This window comes from Phyllobates terribilis, unplaced genomic scaffold (assembly GCF_046119375.1).
Source record: "Phyllobates terribilis strain yellow unplaced genomic scaffold, ASM4611937v1 Scaffold_488__1_contigs__length_1352022, whole genome shotgun sequence".
NCBI lineage: Eukaryota > Metazoa > Chordata > Amphibia > Anura > Dendrobatidae > Phyllobates > Phyllobates terribilis.
In genome coordinates this window covers 791201-811536 of record NW_027363248.1, presented here as the reverse complement: position 1 = coordinate 811536, position 20336 = coordinate 791201, and the positions used below count along the sequence as shown (strand labels likewise).

General features: G+C 43.8%; 9 non-coding genes across 9 annotated transcripts; all 9 read left to right on the top strand.

Annotated features, from left to right (window-relative positions):
- The first annotated feature begins 1243 nt into the window (after window positions 1-1243).
- On the top strand, window positions 1244-1437 carry LOC141229994 (U2 spliceosomal RNA). The gene has a single exon (XR_012296603.1). It is a non-coding gene; the product is annotated as a U2 spliceosomal RNA (small nuclear RNA).
- A 1118-nt stretch (window positions 1438-2555) lies between these two features.
- LOC141229907 (U2 spliceosomal RNA) lies at window positions 2556-2746 on the top strand. The gene has a single exon (XR_012296525.1). It is a non-coding gene; the product is annotated as a U2 spliceosomal RNA (small nuclear RNA).
- A 1118-nt stretch (window positions 2747-3864) lies between these two features.
- On the top strand, window positions 3865-4055 carry LOC141229827 (U2 spliceosomal RNA). Its single transcript, XR_012296447.1, has one exon. It is a non-coding gene; the product is annotated as a U2 spliceosomal RNA (small nuclear RNA).
- A 1118-nt stretch (window positions 4056-5173) lies between these two features.
- LOC141229917 (U2 spliceosomal RNA) lies at window positions 5174-5364 on the top strand. Its single transcript, XR_012296534.1, has one exon. It is a non-coding gene; the product is annotated as a U2 spliceosomal RNA (small nuclear RNA).
- Window positions 5365-6485: 1121 nt separating this feature from the next.
- On the top strand, window positions 6486-6676 carry LOC141229816 (U2 spliceosomal RNA). Its single transcript, XR_012296436.1, has one exon. It is a non-coding gene; the product is annotated as a U2 spliceosomal RNA (small nuclear RNA).
- Window positions 6677-7794: 1118 nt separating this feature from the next.
- Window positions 7795-7985, top strand: LOC141229804 (U2 spliceosomal RNA). The gene has a single exon (XR_012296425.1). It is a non-coding gene; the product is annotated as a U2 spliceosomal RNA (small nuclear RNA).
- A 6158-nt stretch (window positions 7986-14143) lies between these two features.
- On the top strand, window positions 14144-14334 carry LOC141229985 (U2 spliceosomal RNA). Its single transcript, XR_012296595.1, has one exon. It is a non-coding gene; the product is annotated as a U2 spliceosomal RNA (small nuclear RNA).
- A 1115-nt stretch (window positions 14335-15449) lies between these two features.
- Window positions 15450-15640, top strand: LOC141229901 (U2 spliceosomal RNA). The gene has a single exon (XR_012296519.1). It is a non-coding gene; the product is annotated as a U2 spliceosomal RNA (small nuclear RNA).
- A 1118-nt stretch (window positions 15641-16758) lies between these two features.
- LOC141229793 (U2 spliceosomal RNA) lies at window positions 16759-16949 on the top strand. Its single transcript, XR_012296414.1, has one exon. It is a non-coding gene; the product is annotated as a U2 spliceosomal RNA (small nuclear RNA).
- The last annotated feature ends 3387 nt before the right edge of the window (window positions 16950-20336 follow it).

Below are 20336 nucleotides of genomic sequence, written 5' to 3'. Positions count from 1 at the left end.
GAGTGTGGTATGCGTGTTGAGCGAAAATTGAATTTTTGGAGAATGAGAGATCTTTCTTTGCGGGGCAAAGTTCTAGTTATCAAAGCAGTGATCTTACCCATTCTGCTTTTTGTGGCCATAATTTTTCCATCCCCTTTTAGGAAAGTGAAGAGAGTTGAGAAAATGATTTTTTCCTTTTTCTGGTGCAGCAAGATGGAGAAGCTGAAGAGGGAAAGCCTTTATAAGGCCTGCCAGCATGGTGGTTTGGGATTTCCTAATGTTGAGGTTTTTTTAGGGCTCCATTATATTAAGACGATTGTGGTATTGTTGGGTAAAGGTAATAAGGGTGCATGTATGGCAAGTTATTCTGCAGGATGGATGTTGTATGGGTTAGGTTGGAGAAAGAGGGATGCGAGAGTGCCTGTGTCTTTTAAGTGTCCGGTGTGGTATGAGGTGATTGAGAAGTTTGTCAAGAAGTATGATTTGCTGAGTGTGCCGGTGGATGAGTTTAGAATGACTAAGAGGGTGTATAGGAAATTGTGTGCAAATGAGGTCGAGTCTAATATTGTTGGTTTGAGAGGGAATGAGGTTGCGGATGCTTGGAGAAAGTTGGGTATGTATGGGATGTCCAACAAACAGAAGGATGTAGTGTGGATGGCGTTTCACAATATTCTTCCAGTGAGAGACGTTCAAAAGAAGAGAGGTTTGATTAGGTCAGATGTTTGTCCAACAGATGGATGTAATGGTTGTGAGACGGTTATGCATCTGATGTGGAATTGTGATTTTGCGCAAGACGTGTGGAAATGTGTAGGGGGGTTGTGTAGGAGTTTGGCAGGAGTGACTTTTGTGGATTGGCGTGTGGTTATGTTTGGTATTGGTGCAAGTGGACGTGTAAAGGAGAGAGTTTTGTGGTTAATTATGGCTTGTGTGTTAGAAAGTTTGTGGGATGTGAGGAATCTTTGTGTATTTAAAAGGAAATCAATTACAGTAAATGAATGTATTAGGATTATTCTTTCTAGGCTATTTTTGATTTACAAGATGGATAGTAGTAGCGGTGGTGGAACAGATGCCGAGGGAATATGGAAATTTAAAAAGTGGAGGCATATTGTAAAATTTCAGTGATCTTTTGGTTTATATTAATAAGATGTTCTTCTTTCTGTAATATTAGGTTACTTTATGCTTAATAAATATGGCCATGATGATGAGAAGGTTTTTTTGCAACAGTTTTGGTATATCCTACTGATTTGCTATAAAACTAACCTGAATGGTTTAAAAAAAAAAAAAAAAAAAAAAAAAAAAAAAAAATCTGTTCTTATCAGTTTAATATCTGATACGTCCCCTATCTGGGGACCATATATTAAATGGATTTTTAGAACAGGGAGATGGAAAAAGAGCTTGCTCTGTCCACTCCACGCATTGACCTGGTATTGCAGTATCTCCAGGACCGGTGCACCCCTTCTTTAATGCAGTTTCTAAAATCAGAAAGAATTGAATTCAATGTTTTTTGTTCATTTTGCTTGTTTGTCGGATTTTGGGATGGACTCTTTGGCTTTGCTTTTCTTCTCCTCATTGGATTTTTCATGTTCAAAGTTGCAGAAGCCAGATTACAAGCTCATTTTGGTTCAACTTCAGCAACTGTGCATTGCATTGCCATGTAATGTAATGAAATGCTATCTTTCTAGCTCTCCCTTTTTACTTCCTTTTGGATAAACAGACATATTAGGCAAGCATTTTGGAGCTTTCACCTAAATAACTACAGGTGGTGAGATAAGCTGCACAATATAATTGACCTTTCAGTATATTGTTGCACACACACCATCTATTTAGCAAATGCCCTTGTTATCAACAGCAGCCTTTTAAACTCACCTGAGCTAACAGGTATGTGCGCTGGTTACTCTGCTGCGCTTAAAATTTCTTTTTTGGTTTGCTACAATGCCTTTTCTGAAACGTTGTCTCCCTCTGCTGGAACACTGACTTCTTTCATTTAATGCCTGCAGACTATAAAAGAGAACCCAACCCAAAAAGTTTGGTTGATTAGTCTGTGGCATTCTGTTAAACTGTTGCTTATGGCGGTCTCTGTGAGCTTCTCAGCGACATTCAGCCAGCCAGGTATCCTGCCTGCAGTAGATGGAATGTGGCAATGGAACGCTGGCTGCGTGTGTCATAATAGGCTCTGAGCCTTTATATACCTGTGCACAGCAGCAGCCACCTTCAGTCTGCTGCTGGACAGCCAGCAGCAGCAGCAGCAGCAGGAGAGGTATGTAATCAGCAGCCCTCCTGCTAAGGGTAGACAGCTGCTCGTTCCACCCCACCCCCCGCCTTAATTGGTTCTCCTCCCTTCCAACGGTGTTGAGGCGGGTGGGAACAGCAGGGGGTGAAGGTGCTGTGTTTAAAGAGGTGGAGTTATGCAGATCTAAAATGCGTGGATTGCAGCAGCAGCAAGCCGAAAAGTGCAGGCATGTAAGGGATCTAGAGGTTGACAACATGTCTTCTTAACGGGAGTCCAGGAGCTCATCTCCACAAATGGACTTTTCAGGATCCTTGGGTGGCTCCGTAGTTTGAAACCAATTCTGGTTATCGCTTCTCGGCCTTTTGGCTAAGATCAAGTGTAGTATCTGTTCTTATCAGTTTAATATCTGATACGTCCCCTATCTGGGGACCATATATTAAATGGATTTTTAGAACAGGGAGATGGAAAAAGAGCTTGCTCTGTCCACTCCACGCATTGACCTGGTATTGCAGTATCTCCAGGACCGGTGCTCCCCTTCTTTAATGCAGTTTCTAAAATCAGAAAGAATTGAATTCAATGTTTTTTGTTCATTTTGCTTGTTTGTCGGATTTTGGGATGGACTCTTTGGCTTTGCTTTTCTTCTCCTCATTGGATTTTTCATGTTCAAAGTTGCAGAAGCCAGATTACAAGCTCATTTTGGTTCAACTTCAGCAACTGTGCATTGCATTGCCATGTAATGTAATGAAATGCTATCTTTCTAGCTCTCCCTTTTTACTTCCTTTTGGATAAACAGACATATTAGGCAAGCATTTTGGAGCTTTCACCTAAATAACTACAGGTGGTGAGATAAGCTGCACAATATAATTGACCTTTCAGTATATTGTTGCACACACACCATCTATTTAGCAAATGCCCTTGTTATCAACAGCAGCCTTTTAAACTCACCTGAGCTAACAGGTATGTGCGCTGGTTACTCTGCTGCGCTTAAAATTTCTTTTTTGGTTTGCTACAATGCCTTTTCTGAAACGTTGTCTCCCTCTGCTGGAACACTGACTTCTTTCATTTAATGCCTGCAGACTATAAAAGAGAACCCAACCCAAAAAGTTTGGTTGATTAGTCTGTGGCATTCTGTTAAACTGTTGCTTATGGCGGTCTCTGTGAGCTTCTCAGCGACATTCAGCCAGCCAGGTATCCTGCCTGCAGTAGATGGAATGTGGCAATGGAACGCTGGCTGCGCGTGTCATAATAGGCTCTGAGCCTTTATATACCTGTGCACAGCAGCAGCCACCTTCAGTCTGCTGCTGGACAGCCAGCAGCAGCAGCAGCAGCAGGAGAGGTATGTAATCAGCAGCCCTCCTGCTAAGGGTAGACAGCTGCTCGTTCCACCCCACCCCCCGCCTTAATTGGTTCTCCTCCCTTCCAACGGTGTTGAGGCGGGTGGGAACAGCAGGGGGTGAAGGTGCTGTGTTTAAAGAGGTGGAGTTATGCAGATCTAAAACGCGTGGATTGCAGCAGCAGCAAGCCGAAAAGTGCAGGCATGTAAGGGATCTAGAGGTTGACAACATGTCTTCTTAACGGGAGTCCAGGAGCTCATCTCCACAAATGGACTTTTCAGGATCCTTGGGTGGCTCCGTAGTTTGAAACCAATTCTGGTTATCGCTTCTCGGCCTTTTGGCTAAGATCAAGTGTAGTATCTGTTCTTATCAGTTTAATATCTGATACGTCCCCTATCTGGGGACCATATATTAAATGGATTTTTAGAACAGGGAGATGGAAAAAGAGCTTGCTCTGTCCACTCCACGCATTGACCTGGTATTGCAGTATCTCCAGGACCGGTGCACCCCTTCTTTAATGCAGTTTCTAAAATCAGAAAGAATTGAATTCAATGTTTTTTGTTCATTTTGCTTGTTTGTCGGATTTTGGGATGGACTCTTTGGCTTTGCTTTTCTTCTCCTCATTGGATTTTTCATGTTCAAAGTTGCAGAAGCCAGATTACAAGCTCATTTTGGTTCAACTTCAGCAACTGTGCATTGCATTGCCATGTAATGTAATGAAATGCTATCTTTCTAGCTCTCCCTTTTTACTTCCTTTTGGATAAACAGACATATTAGGCAAGCATTTTGGAGCTTTCACCTAAATAACTACAGGTGGTGAGATAAGCTGCACAATATAATTGACCTTTCAGTATATTGTTGCACACACACCATCTATTTAGCAAATGCCCTTGTTATCAACAGCAGCCTTTTAAACTCACCTGAGCTAACAGGTATGTGCGCTGGTTACTCTGCTGCGCTTAAAATTTCTTTTTTGGTTTGCTACAATGCCTTTTCTGAAACGTTGTCTCCCTCTGCTGGAACACTGACTTCTTTCATTTAATGCCTGCAGACTATAAAAGAGAACCCAACCCAAAAAGTTTGGTTGATTAGTCTGTGGCATTCTGTTAAACTGTTGCTTATGGCGGTCTCTGTGAGCTTCTCAGCGACATTCAGCCAGCCAGGTATCCTGCCTGCAGTAGATGGAATGTGGCAATGGAACGCTGGCTGCGCGTGTCATAATAGGCTCTGAGCCTTTATATACCTGTGCACAGCAGCAGCCACCTTCAGTCTGCTGCTGGACAGCCAGCAGCAGCAGCAGCAGCAGGAGAGGTATGTAATCAGCAGCCCTCCTGCTAAGGGTAGACAGCTGCTCGTTCCACCCCACCCCCCGCCTTAATTGGTTCTCCTCCCTTCCAACGGTGTTGAGGCGGGTGGGAACAGCAGGGGGTGAAGGTGCTGTGTTTAAAGAGGTGGAGTTATGCAGATCTAAAACGCGTGGATTGCAGCAGCAGCAAGCCGAAAAGTGCAGGCATGTAAGGGATCTAGAGGTTGACAACATGTCTTCTTAACGGGAGTCCAGGAGCTCATCTCCACAAATGGACTTTTCAGGATCCTTGGGTGGCTCCGTAGTTTGAAACCAATTCTGGTTATCGCTTCTCGGCCTTTTGGCTAAGATCAAGTGTAGTATCTGTTCTTATCAGTTTAATATCTGATACGTCCCCTATCTGGGGACCATATATTAAATGGATTTTTAGAACAGGGAGATGGAAAAAGAGCTTGCTCTGTCCACTCCACTCATTGACCTGGTATTGCAGTATCTCCAGGACCGGTGCACCCCTTCTTTAATGCAGTTTCTAAAATCAGAAAGAATTGAATTCAATGTTTTTTGTTCATTTTGCTTGTTTGTCGGATTTTGGGATGGACTCTTTGGCTTTGCTTTTCTTCTCCTCATTGGATTTTTCATGTTCAAAGTTGCAGAAGCCAGATTACAAGCTCATTTTGGTTCAACTTCAGCAACTGTGCATTGCATTGCCATGTAATGTAATGAAATGCTATCTTTCTAGCTCTCCCTTTTTACTTCCTTTTGGATAAACAGACATATTAGGCAAGCATTTTGGAGCTTTCACCTAAATAACTACAGGTGGTGAGATAAGCTGCACAATATAATTGACCTTTCAGTATATTGTTGCACACACACCATCTATTTAGCAAATGCCCTTGTTATCAACAGCAGCCTTTTAAACTCACCTGAGCTAACAGGTATGTGCGCTGGTTACTCTGCTGCGCTTAAAATTTCTTTTTTGGTTTGCTACAATGCCTTTTCTGAAACGTTGTCTCCCTCTGCTGGAACACTGACTTCTTTCATTTAATGCCTGCAGACTATAAAAGAGAACCCAACCCAAAAAGTTTGGTTGATTAGTCTGTGGCATTCTGTTAAACTGTTGCTTATGGCGGTCTCTGTGAGCTTCTCAGCGACATTCAGCCAGCCAGGTATCCTGCCTGCAGTAGATGGAATGTGGCAATGGAACGCTCGCTGCGCGTGTCATAATAGGCTCTGAGCCTTTATATACCTGTGCACAGCAGCAGCCACCTTCAGTCTGCTGCTGGACAGCCAGCAGCAGCAGCAGCAGCAGCAGGAGAGGTATGTAATCAGCAGCCCTCCTGCTAAGGGTAGACAGCTGCTCGTTCCACCCCACCCCCCGCCTTAATTGGTTCTCCTCCCTTCCAACGGTGTTGAGGCGGGTGGGAACAGCAGGGGGTGAAGGTGCTGTGTTTAAAGAGGTGGAGTTATGCAGATCTAAAACGCGTGGATTGCAGCAGCAGCAAGCCGAAAAGTGCAGGCATGTAAGGGATCTAGAGGTTGACAACATGTCTTCTTAACGGGAGTCCATGAGCTCATCTCCACAAATGGACTTTTCAGGATCCTTGGGTGGCTCCGTAGTTTGAAACCAATTCTGGTTATCGCTTCTCGGCCTTTTGGCTAAGATCAAGTGTAGTATCTGTTCTTATCAGTTTAATATCTGATACGTCCCCTATCTGGGGACCATATATTAAATGGATTTTTAGAACAGGGAGATGGAAAAAGAGCTTGCTCTGTCCACTCCACGCATTGACCTGGTATTGCAGTATCTCCAGGACCGGTGCACCCCTTCTTTAATGCAGTTTCTAAAATCAGAAAGAATTGAATTCAATGTTTTTTGTTCATTTTGCTTGTTTGTCGGATTTTGGGATGGACTCTTTGGCTTTGCTTTTCTTCTCCTCATTGGATTTTTCATGTTCAAAGTTGCAGAAGCCAGATTACAAGCTCATTTTGGTTCAACTTCAGCAACTGTGCATTGCATTGCCATGTAATGTAATGAAATGCTATCTTTCTAGCTCTCCCTTTTTACTTCCTTTTGGATAAACAGACATATTAGGCAAGCATTTTGGAGCTTTCACCTAAATAACTACAGGTGGTGAGATAAGCTGCACAATATAATTGACCTTTCAGTATATTGTTGCACACACACCATCTATTTAGCAAATGCCCTTGTTATCAACAGCAGCCTTTTAAACTCACCTGAGCTAACAGGTATGTGCGCTGGTTACTCTGCTGCGCTTAAAATTTCTTTTTTGGTTTGCTACAATGCCTTTTCTGAAACGTTGTCTCCCTCTGCTGGAACACTGACTTCTTTCATTTAATGCCTGCAGACTATAAAAGAGAACCCAACCCAAAAAGTTTGGTTGATTAGTCTGTGGCATTCTGTTAAACTGTTGCTTATGGCGGTCTCTGTGAGCTTCTCAGCGACATTCAGCCAGCCAGGTATCCTGCCTGCAGTAGATGGAATGTGGCAATGGAACGCTGGCTGCGCGTGTCATAATAGGCTCTGAGCCTTTATATACCTGTGCACAGCAGCAGCCACCTTCAGTCTGCTGCTGGACAGCCAGCAGCAGCAGCAGCAGCAGGAGAGGTATGTAATCAGCAGCCCTCCTGCTAAGGGTAGACAGCTGCTCGTTCCACCCCACCCCCCGCCTTAATTGGTTCTCCTCCCTTCCAACGGTGTTGAGGCGGGTGGGAACAGCAGGGGGTGAAGGTGCTGTGTTTAAAGAGGTGGAGTTATGCAGATCTAAAACGCGTGGATTGCAGCAGCAGCAAGCCGAAAAGTGCAGGCATGTAAGGGATCTAGAGGTTGACAACATGTCTTCTTAACGGGAGTCCAGGAGCTCATCTCCACAAATGGACTTTTCAGGATCCTTGGGTGGCTCCGTAGTTTGAAACCAATTCTGGTTATCGCTTCTCGGCCTTTTGGCTAAGATCAAGTGTAGTATCTGTTCTTATCAGTTTAATATCTGATACGTCCCCTATCTGGGGACCATATATTAAATGGATTTTTAGAACAGGGAGATGGAAAAAGAGCTTGCTCTGTCCACTCCACGCATTGACCTGGTATTGCAGTATCTCCAGGACCGGTGCACCCCTTCTTTAATGCAGTTTCTAAAATCAGAAAGAATTGAATTCAATGTTTTTTGTTCATTTTGCTTGTTTGTCGGATTTTGGGATGGACTCTTTGGCTTTGCTTTTCTTCTCCTCATTGGATTTTTCATGTTCAAAGTTGCAGAAGCCAGATTACAAGCTCATTTTGGTTCAACTTCAGCAACTGTGCATTGCATTGCCATGTAATGTAATGAAATGCTATCTTTCTAGCTCTCCCTTTTTACTTCCTTTTGGATAAACAGACATATTAGGCAAGCATTTTGGAGCTTTCACCTAAATAACTACAGGTGGTGAGATAAGCTGCACAATATAATTGACCTTTCAGTATATTGTTGCACACACACCATCTATTTAGCAAATGCCCTTGTTATCAACAGCAGCCTTTTAAACTCACCTGAGCTAACAGGTATGTGCGCTGGTTACTCTGCTGCGCTTAAAATTTCTTTTTTGGTTTGCTACAATGCCTTTTCTGAAACGTTGTCTCCCTCTGCTGGAACACTGACTTCTTTCATTTAATGCCTGCAGACTATAAAAGAGAACCCAACCCAAAAAGTTTGGTTGATTAGTCTGTGGCATTCTGTTAAACTGTTGCTTATGGCGGTCTCTGTGAGCTTCTCAGCGACATTCAGCCAGCCAGGTATCCTGCCTGCAGTAGATGGAATGTGGCAATGGAACGCTGTCTGCGCGCGTCATAATAGGCTCTGAGCCTTTACATACCTGTGCACAGCAGCAGCCACCTTCAGTCTGCTGCTGGACAGCCAGCAGCAGCAGCAGCAGCAGGAGAGGTATGTAATCAGCAGCCCTCCTGCTAAGGGTAGACAGCTGCTCGTTCCACCCCACCCCCCGCCTTAATTGGTTCTCCTCCCTTCCAACGGTGTTGAGGCGGGTGGGAACAGCAGGGGGTGAAGGTGCTGTGTTTAAAGAGGTGGAGTTATGCAGATCTAAAACGCGTGGATTGCAGCAGCAGCAAGCCGAAAAGTGCAGGCATGTAAGGGATCTAGAGGTTGACAACATGTCTTCTTAACGGCAGTCCAGGAGCTCATCTCCACAAATGGACTTTTCAGGATCCTTGGGTGGCTCCGTAGTTTGAAACCAATTCTGGTTATCGCTTCTCGGCCTTTTGGCTGCGATCGTATGACTGTACCTTGATTGGTGCGAGTCTCCTGGAGTAATCCGGACCCTTTTGTGGAGGATTTTCTGCTTTTTCCTGTGGTATTCCATACCGACAGAATCCAAGATGTCTTTTGTGAAGAACACCATCCGTTTGTCCGTGGATCCATCTGACCAGAACAAGAACAACGTGGTTTTCATTGTCCAAGACATCGTTGAAGGCAAAGCTGGAGCAAGACGTTCTGAGATCTTCAGTGTCAACGAATTTTCACGTCAAGGTAATTATGACGTTACCTTTATGGACCAGGATGTTTGCCTTAATGTCTTTTAATGGCTCCGTGGTCACTCTAGTGACCCCTGCTTGGAAGGAGTTAGATGGGAACCTTTGTTTGGTCTGCAAGAAAAGGAGGTGACTGTGACTGTCTATAACCCTTTTACAGACCCTGAGCTGCTGGAGTGCTTCCTCTCTCGCTACTGTGAATATGTGCGGAAGGGAGTGAAGCAAGTCAATTGTCTAGGAATCTTTAACTGTCAGTATAAATTCCGTGTGAAATTGAAAAGGGATCCTGACAGTGTGGGGGGCTTTAGACACCCTCCATCAAATTTTTCCGTTGCAGGCCATAGAGGTTTCCTCTTTTACCCAGGCCAGCCCATGTTTTGCCGTAGATGCTTTTCTTTCGGACATACCATGGTAACATGCCTTAAAGGGCAGTGTTGCCGAAATTGCAGAAAGGAGGGGCATATGGCCAACCAGTGTCCAGAGGCCAAGTCCTGTGATGTCTGTGGGAGTAGTGATCACATGTATAAGGACTGTCCTATGAGTGCACCTAGACGTTCTGATAAAGAACAGAAGGAGGAGGAGCTGGAGAGGAGGCAGATGGCAAGCGCACTGAAAGTGCTGGAAAGATTGGAGAGGGAGGAGAGAGAGGGAAGGAGGCGGGAAACTGGTAGAGCCTCTCCCTCTACGGCGCCAGAGGAGGTGTCCCTGAGACCATGTTCTTCTTCTGCTGAAGAAATGAGGAAGAAGCGGAGGGAAGAAAAGGAGTTCTGGAGGGAAGTGGCAAAGGTGGAGAAAAAGGCAGTGTCTGCGAGAATATCTAGGAAAGTGGTGGAAGCAGAGCTGCCTGAGATGATGACTTTTGGAGAGGCAATGGACGCAACAGGATGTGAAGTGCAAATCTCGGAACCCGACAGTCCTGAACACCCTTCGGGTCCTGAAAACACTGAAGATTTTTCTTCGGAGGATGATAGGGGTGCAAAGAAGAGTCGTAGGGAGGATGGTGGGGGCAGTGATGATGCAGATTTTAGTGAGCCTCAGAGGAAGATCAGAACTGCCAGAATGAGGAGTGTGGCTGGTGAAGCCAGCGGGTCGGAAACCAGCTGTTCTGTTCTGATGGCGGAGGAGGACAGTGGTGGTGCTGGATAGTGTCACCATATAATATTGTAAATGTTTTTTCTTTTTGTCCTCTTGTGAGCTTTGGTTTAGGCCAAAGGCTATTTCTTTGTGTAATTTTTGAAGGAGTAGAAGTATTATGGGATTTACCATAGTGTCCCAAAACGTAAGAGTGTTTAAAAGTAAAGTAAGAAGAGCTGCTATTTTTGAGTTTTTAGCTATGCAAAATGCATCTATTTTTTGTTTACAAGAATGTGGGGTAGTGGATGGTGTGAAAGGGGATGAATGGTCTTATGGAGCGTCTGTGTGGTCGGGGAGTGCATGTAATAAGAATGATGGTGTGGGTATTTTGGTTAAAGGAAGGGAGGTTGTTTTGAGTGATTATTTGGTTATTGAGGTGGGGAGATGTATCCTTGCTAATTTTGTATACAAGAATGTAAAGTTTTGTGTTATTAATGTTTATGCGCCAGTTGAAAAAAATGAGCGCAAAAATTTATTTGAAAAAATTAAGCTTTTTGTTCCAGGAAGAATACCTGTGGTAATTGTGGGTGATATGAACTGTGATGTGGGGAGAGTGAATGTGGATGTGTCTGGGAAAGCATTATTGGAGTTAGTGAATGATTTTGGGTTGTGTGATATACAGCGCGTATGTAACATGAATCCTTTGTTGAACACTTTCTTTTCTGAGAGTGGTAGGGTACAATCCAGATTGGATTATTGTTTTATTTCTAAAAATATGGTTTCTGTTAATTATAGGCAGGAAAACGTTCTTTTTTCAGATCATGTGTGTATGTTGTGTGAGTTGGATATAAAAGTTGATGGAGTGTTTGGGAGAGGATTGTGGAAGTTAAATGTTAAACTGTTAGAGAATGAAGATGTGAGAAAGGAGTATGAAAGGCGGTATGAAGAATGGTGTAAGCATAAAAATGAGTTTGGGAATGTTTGTGAGTGGTGGGACTGGGTGAAGAAACAAACAAAAATGTTCTTTAAAAATTTAGGATACAAGTATGCAGCAATTAAAAGAGAGAGTTTTGTTAAACTGAACGCGCGGTTGAGCGTTTTGTATAAGTTAAGGGAAGGAGGAGTTGAGGTGGAGGAGGATATTTTAGAGGTAAAAAAGGAGATTAGTGAGTTTTTGTTGGAGAGAGGGAGAAGCATAGTGTTTAGGGCAAAGATTGATAAGATGGAGCAGGATGAGAAATGTTCTCGGTTTTTCTTTAAAAAAGTTTTTGGAAAGAAACAGAGTATGAGCGTGGTGTATGGAGCAGATGGAAGTGAGGTGAGTGGAGAGGATATGTGTGAAGAGGTGGCTAAGTTTTATGAGGATCTGTATGCAGTGAAACAGAGGGATGAATGTTTGGAGAATGATGTTTTGAGTGTGTTAGAGAGTAAGTTGAGTGAAGCAGAAAGAGAGAGAGTGATGGGTGAGGTGACTGGTGATGAGGTATGGAAGGTTATGTGTAGTATGGCTTTGAATAAGACGCCGGGGGAGGATGGCCTCCCAGTAGAATTTTATCGTGTGATGTGGGGTGTGATTGGTAAGGACTTTGTGGATGTATGTAAGTATATGTGGGGAAACATGGAGGTGACTGAGAGTATGCGTGCAGGTATGGTTGTGTTAATTCCTAAGAAAGGGGATTTGAAAAGTCTGAGGAATTGGAGGCCAATAACGTTACTTAATTGTGATTATAAAATCTATGCAAAACTTATGGCTAATAGGATGCGTGATGTGATAGAGAGTGTGATTGGGGATGAGCAGTGTTGTGCGGTACCTGGGAGGCGGATTCATGAGTGTGTGTGTATGTTAAGAGATTGTCTATGGGATTGCATGGGTCGTAAGAAGAGTGTATTTTTGTTAAGTTTGGATTTTGAAAAGGCTTATGATAGGTTGTCGCATGGTTTTTTGTTCAGAGTGTTGTTAAAAATGGGTTTTCCGGCTGATTTTGTTGGGCGAGTGAGAAGTTTGTATGCGGGTGTTTATAGCTGTGTTTTAATGAATGGGTATGTGGGTAGGAAAGTGAATGTGTTTTCGGGTGTGCGACAGGGGTGTCCTTTGTCCCCTGTAGCATTTATTTGTGCAATTGAGCCATTGTTGTGTATGCTGAGGAAAGATAAGGTAATTCGTGGTGTGCAAGTGCCGGGAGGTGGAGGAAAAGAATGGAAGGTGAGTGGTTATATGGATGACGTGTGTGTATTATGTGATTCTGAATGTTCGGTGAGGCGGGTGAAGTTGTTAGTGTCTATTTTTTGTGGTGCATCTGCGTTTAAAGTGAATTGGGAAAAGAGTGAGTGTAAGGGTTTTGGAGGCGGAAGTTTAAGTAGGGATGTAGGTGTGAATGTAGTGAATGGACCTATTAAAGTTTTGGGTGTGAAGTTTTCAGAGAGTTTGGATGGGAAAGAAAGTTGGGATGATGCGAAAGGAAAAGTTGAGCAGAAGTTGAATTTTTGGAAATTGAGGAGTTTATCCTTTTTTGGGAAGATTTTAATTGTTAAGAGTGTGGTGTTGCCAATATTTTTATATATTGCGGTAGTATTTCCACCAGGATATATGTGTATGAGAAGCTTGAATAGAATTTTATTTGTTTTTTTGTGGAACTCGAAAATGGAGAGAGCTAGGAGAGAAATTTTGGTTAAAAGAGTGGAAAAAGGTGGTTTGGGTTTTCCGAATTTGGACGTGTTTTTTGGTGTGAATATCGTTGTGTTTGTTTTGAAAGTGATTAGGGCGGATGGAAAGTTTTCATCTATGTGTAGGTATTTATTTGGAGCGTATTTGTTTCGTTTAAAGTGGCAAGAAAGGGATTTGCGATGTCCGATTGCTTTTGAGGTGCCTGTATGGTATGTGTGGGTTTATAAGTTTTTGGTGAGGTATGAACTGTGTGATGCAGATGTGAGATTGCTGGAGAATAAGAAGGCTGTGTATAGGATGATTGAATGTAGAGAGGTAGAATGTGGAATAAATATGGTTAGGGGTGGTGATGTGCAGAAGGTTTGGAAGAAAGTGCGGATGAGTGGTATGACCAACAAACAGAGTGAAGTTGTGTGGCAGTCTTTACATGGAGTATTACCTGTGAGAGAGTTTCAGAGGAATAGAGGTTTGGTGAGGAGTGAAATGTGTCCAAGAAATGGCTGTGGTGGAAGGGAAAGTGTGTTGCATGTTTTTTGGAATTGCCAGTATGCTAGAGATGTGATTGGGAGAATGGGGCCTTTGTGTAAAGAATTGTGTGGTGTGAATTTGTTGTCTTTTGAGTTGTTTATGTTTGGTTTGGGAATATGTGATGGGACGAAGGAAAGAGTCTTGTGGTTGATGCTTGCATGTATAAAGGAAGTGTTATGGGATGTGAGGAATGTGTATGTGTTTAAAAGGAAGGAAATTGCTGTAAAGGATAGTGTGAAGGTGATTTTGGGGAAGATGTATGTGTGTTTCCTATGGGACAAAAAGAGGAGAGGGGAAGTGGATGCGGAGGGAATATGGAAAGTTAAAAAGTGGAGATATATTGTTAGTACCTCTTGATTTTTGTTATTGTTGTTTTGAAATATGAAATAAATATTTCCGATGATGATGGGGACAGCAAATTGCGTATTGGATTTGACGCAGCTGTTTTGATGGAATTTTCCTTTGTCTGGTTTCCATAGACTGTGGAATTTCCTCGTCTGAGGAGAAAAAAAAAAAAAAAAAAAATCTGTTCTTATCAGTTTAATATCTGATACGTCCCCTATCTGGGGACCATATATTAAATGGATTTTTAGAACAGGGAGATGGAAAAAGAGCTTGCTCTGTCCACTCCACGCATTGACCTGGTATTGCAGTATCTCCAGGACCGGTGCACCCCTTCTTTAATGCAGTTTCTAAAATCAGAAAGAATTGAATTCAATGTTTTTTGTTCATTTTGCTTGTTTGTCGGATTTTGGGATGGACTCTTTGGCTTTGCTTTTCTTCTCCTCATTGAATTTTTCATGTTCAAAGTTGCAGAAGCCAGATTACAAGCTCATTTTGGTTCAACTTCAGCAACTGTGCATTGCATTGCCATGTAATGTAATGAAATGCTATCTTTCTAGCTCTCCCTTTTTACTTCCTTTTGGATAAACAGACATATTAGGCAAGCATTTTGGAGCTTTCACCTAAATAACTACAGGTGGTGAGATAAGCTGCACAATATAATTGACCTTTCAGTATATTGTTGCACACACACCATCTATTTAGCAAATGCCCTTGTTATCAACAGCAGCCTTTTAAACTCACCTGAGCTAACAGGTATGTGCGCTGGTTACTCTGCTGCGCTTAAAATTTCTTTTTTGGTTTGCTACAATGCCTTTTCTGAAACGTTGTCTCCCTCTGCTGGAACACTGACTTCTTTCATTTAATGCCTGCAGACTATAAAAGAGAACCCAACCCAAAAAGTTTGGTTGATTAGTCTGTGGCATTCTGTTAAACTGTTGCTTATGGCGGTCTCTGTGAGCTTCTCAGCGACATTCAGCCAGCCAGGTATCCTGCCTGCAGTAGATGGAATGTGGCAATGGAACGCTGGCTGCGCGTGTCATAATAGGCTCTGAGCCTTTATATACCTGTGCACAGCAGCAGCCACCTTCAGTCTGCTGCTGGACAGCCAGCAGCAGCAGCAGCAGGAGAGGTATGTAATCAGCAGCCCTCCTGCTAAGGGTAGACAGCTGCTCGTTCCACCCCACCCCCCGCCTTAATTGGTTCTCCTCCCTTCCAACGGTGTTGAGGCGGGTGGGAACAGCAGGGGGTGAAGGTGCTGTGTTTAAAGAGGTGGAGTTATGCAGATCTAAAACGCGTGGATTGCAGCAGCAGCAAGCCGAAAAGTGCAGGCATGTAAGGGATCTAGAGGTTGACAACATGTCTTCTTAACGGGAGTCCAGGAGCTCATCTCCACAAATGGACTTTTCAGGATCCTTGGGTGGCTCCGTAGTTTGAAACCAATTCTGGTTATCGCTTCTCGGCCTTTTGGCTAAGATCAAGTGTAGTATCTGTTCTTATCAGTTTAATATCTGATACGTCCCCTATCTGGGGACCATATATTAAATGGATTTTTAGCACAGGGAGATGGAAAAAGAGCTTGCTCTGTCCACTCCACGCATTGACCTGGTATTGCAGTATCTCCAGGACCGGTGCACCCCTTCTTTAATGCAGTTTCTAAAATCAGAAAGAATTGAATTCAATGTTTTTTGTTCATTTTGCTTGTTTGTCGGATTTTGGGATGGACTCTTTGGCTTTGCTTTTCTTCTCCTCATTGGATTTTTCATGTTCAAAGTTGCAGAAGCCAGATTACAAGCTCATTTTGGTTCAACTTCAGCAACTGTGCATTGCATTGCCATGTAATGTAATGAAATGCTATCTTTCTAGCTCTCCCTTTTTACTTCCTTTTGGATAAACAGACATATTAGGCAAGCATTTTGGAGCTTTCACCTAAATAACTACAGGTGGTGAGATAAGCTGCACAATATAATTGACCTTTCAGTATATTGTTGCACACACACCATCTATTTAGCAAATGCCCTTGTTATCAACAGCAGCCTTTTAAACTCACCTGAGCTAACAGGTATGTGCGCTGGTTACTCTGCTGCGCTTAAAATTTCTTTTTTGGTTTGCTACAATGCCTTTTCTGAAACGTTGTCTCCCTCTGCTGGAACACTGACTTCTTTCATTTAATGCCTGCAGACTATAAAAGAGAACCCAACCCAAAAAGTTTGGTTGATTAGTCTGTGGCATTCTGTTAAACTGTTGCTTATGGCGGTCTCTGTGAGCTTCTCAGCGACATTCAGCCAGCCAGGTATCCTGCCTGCAGTAGATGGAATGTGGCAATGGAACGCTGTCTGCGCGCGTCATAATAGGCTCTGAGCCTTTATATACCTGTGCACAGCAGCAGCCACCTTCAGTCTGCTGCTGGACAGCCAGCAGCAGCAGCAGCAGCAGGAGAGGTATGTAATCAGCAGCCCTCCTGCTAAGGGTAGACAGCTGCTCGTTCCACCCCACCCCCCGCCTTAATTGGTTCTCCTCCCTTCCAACGGTGTTGAGGCGGGTGGGAACAGCAGGGGGTGAAGGTGCTGTGTTTAAAGAGGTGGAGTTATGCAGATCTAAAACGCGTGGATTGCAGCAGCAGCAAGCCGAAAAGTGCAGGCATGTAAGGGATCTAGAGGTTGACAACATGTCTTCTTAACGGGAGTCCAGGAGCTCATCTCCACAAATGGACTTTTCAGGATCCTTGGGTGGCTCCGTAGTTTGAAACCAATTCTGGTTATCGCTTCTCGGCCTTTTGGCTAAGATCAAGTGTAGTATCTGTTCTTATCAGTTTAATATCTGATACGTCCCCTATCTGGGGACCATATATTAAATGGATTTTTAGAACAGGGAGATGGAAAAAGAGCTTGCTCTGTCCACTCCACGCATTGACCTGGTATTGCAGTATCTCCAGGACCGGTGCACCCCTTCTTTAATGCAGTTTCTAAAATCAGAAAGAATTGAATTCAATGTTTTTTGTTCATTTTGCTTGTTTGTCGGATTTTGGGATGGACTCTTTGGCTTTGCTTTTCTTCTCCTCATTGGATTTTTCATGTTCAAAGTTGCAGAAGCCAGATTACAAGCTCATTTTGGTTCAACTTCAGCAACTGTGCATTGCATTGCCATGTAATGTAATGAAATGCTATCTTTCTAGCTCTCCCTTTTTACTTCCTTTTGGATAAACAGACATATTAGGCAAGCATTTTGGAGCTTTCACCTAAATAACTACAGGTGGTGAGATAAGCTGCACAACACACACCATCTATTTAGCAAATGCCCTTGTTATCAACAGCAGCCTTTTAAACTCACCTGAGCTAACAGGTATGTGCGCTGGTTACTCTGCTGCGCTTAAAATTTCTTTTTTGGTTTGCTACAATGCCTTTTCTGAAACGTTGTCTCCCTCTGCTGGAACACTGACTTCTTTCATTTAATGCCTGCAGACTATAAAAGAGAACCCAACCCAAAAATTTGGTTGATTAGTCTGTGGCATTCTGTTAAACTGTTGCTTATGGCGGTCTCTGTGAGCTTCTCAGCGACATTCAGCCAGCCAGGTATCCTGCCTGCAGTAGATGGAATGTGGCAATGGAACGCTGGCTGCGCGTGTCATAATAGGCTCTGAGCCTTTATATACCTATGCACAGCAGCAGCCACCTTCAGTCTGCTGCTGGACAGCCAGCAGCAGCAGCAGCAGCAGGAGAGGTATGTAATCAGCAGCCCTCCTGCTAAGGGTAGACAGCTGCTCGTTCCACCCCACCCCCCGCCTTAATTGGTTCTCCTCCCTTCCAACGGTGTTGAGGCGGGTGGGAACAGCAGGGGGTGAAGGTACTGTGTTTAAAGAGGTGGAGTTATGCAGATCTAAAACGCGTGGATTGCAGCAGCAGCAAGCCGAAAAGTGCAGGCATGTAAGGGATCTAGAGGTTGACAACATGTCTTCTTAACGGGAGTCCAGGAGCTCATCTCCACAAATGGACTTTTCAGGATCCTTGGGTGGCTCCGTAGTTTGAAACCAATTCTGGTTATCGCTTCTCGGCCTTTTGGCTACGATCAAGTGCTTTATTGCAGGAGATTGTAGTTGAAGGGTACTCGGGTACCCCTCTCCTTGGCCTGGCAGGATCGTCCACTTTGGTGGACTTAACCTGCTTGCTGCTATTAGGGAGAGGGCTTAGTCCCAGGGTAACGTGTTGCGATCCCCCAGCTTCCAGGTGTCTTTCGCTGCAAGAACACTGGGAGCGCAGATTGCAAGCGGCTGCAATTTGCAACCTTGTTGCGGTTTCCATGGAGGTTGACCCTAACCTCGTGCCTCTTTATGCGAGGCTAAAAAACTCTATCCGAGTTCACTTCACGGCGGGTGGCTCGGATATGAGGAAATTAGGGTATGTAGTCCAGGACGTGCTCAGGAACCTTCTTGGCGTGCAGAGGAATGAAATTCTGTCCATCCAGGATTATCCTAGAAGAGGTGACTATGACATCACATTCACCGGAGAAGGTATTTTCAGAGATGTTCTAGAAAAGTTAAAAAAAGTTGAAAATAGTCCTGTTCTGAAAGGGATACAAATTGTTGAGCACGTCCTGGATGAGGTAAGACTTGTTGTCGTAAAAGTATTTTCGCCTTTTGTTTCTGCTCCAGAAATTATGTCATTTTTAGCAATTTATTTTAAAAGTGTTAAATGTATTGGGAAGATACTTAATGAATATAACATATGGACATCTAAGTGGAAATTTCTTGTGAAGTGTATAAGAGATCCAAATACACCAGGTGGTATACGGCTTCCCCCTGCCCGTTTTAAAATTGGACAAACAAATGGGGATTTCTTCTTTTCTGGGATGCCAGTATATTGCAGAAATTGTGGGCGCTATGGTCATTCAAAAGAAAACTGTAATGTATCATGTAGAAATTGTGCTAGTGAAGAACATGAGACAAAAGAATGCCCTAAGGAAAAGAAATGTAGTTTTTGCCAGACTCCAGGTCACTTTTATTTTTCTTGCCCTCACAGATTTCGGGAAGATGAGCAAAAGGGAAAGTCCAAGACGTCCGACCAAGGACCAAAAGATCAGACCACCCCTCAGGAGGAGGAACAACAACCTGGAGCCTCTGGAGACAATAAGGGCGTACCAAATAGTGAAATGTCTCCAGAGTCTATGACAGGTAAAATACCAAATCCCAAAACCTGGCTGCAGGACCTGCGAGAGTCCAAAAGGAGGGCTGAGAAGGAGCAGAAGGGCACTACTGGTAAGGTCAAAAGGGATCGGCAAAAGGCCGACACAGAAGCCCTTGCCCAGTCTGGGTCTCCTAGGGCTGAGGGCGCTGAGTGGATAAAGGTGGGTCCTAAGAAAAAGAAAAAGGGTGGTTCGGAGGAGGCAGCAGGAGGTGAACAGATGGACACTTCTTCAGAAGGGGACGTGGACGCTGGACCCTCAGGGGTTTCGGTCTCCGCTGCTACAGGTGGGGACCGGGATCTTGCTGCCTCTGAAGAGTCAGAGGCTCTGCCTTGTGCGCAACCTCCTCCTATAGGACGACCTTCTACAGGTCAAACAGGGGCGGCGGAACCCCTCGGGGACCCACCTGATGAGGAACTGCATGGCCAGCCAATGGAGACCCAGCGGGTTCTGCCAGCCAGCCCTCCGAGCTATGCCAGTGTAGCGTCGGGTTTATATAAATGTGGTAATCTTTCCTCCTCCACGGAGACTCTCGTGACGATACTATCAGATGAGGAGGGAGGCGCAGGCCCAGTGGTCTGATCAGGTTCATCGGACAGGTAAATCCGTTGCTCTTAGTTACCTAAGTAAAATTTCTACATTTTCTAATGATGGCTGAACTCAAATGTATTTCCCTCAACGTGAGAGGCATAAAATCTAACACGAGAAGAACTGCTCTTTTTAATTTTTTTACGTGTTTTACTGCATCTGTATTTTTTCTGCAAGAATGTAATATCCCACATGAAATGTCATATCAAAAATATAAAGATGAGTGGAAGTGTGGGCCATCTGTCTGGTCCGGATCGAATGCTGCAGGATCAGCGGGTGTAGCCATACTTTTTAAAGGGAACGTTTTAATTGATTTTATTCAGGAAATTTTACCAGGTCGTATTTTATTAGTGAAAGCTTTTATTGATGGTATTAGATGGCAGTTTTTAAATTTTTATGGATCCCCAGAGAAAAATGAAAGAGCCGAAATGCTTGATCTTTTACCTTTATTTATTAATAACTCTGAACCTTTTATCTTAGCAGGGGATTTTAATTGTGTTTTAAAAGGTGAAAACCGGCGCTCCAGCTCTGTAAGCAGGAACTACGATAAAACCTCAGGTATGCTACATGAT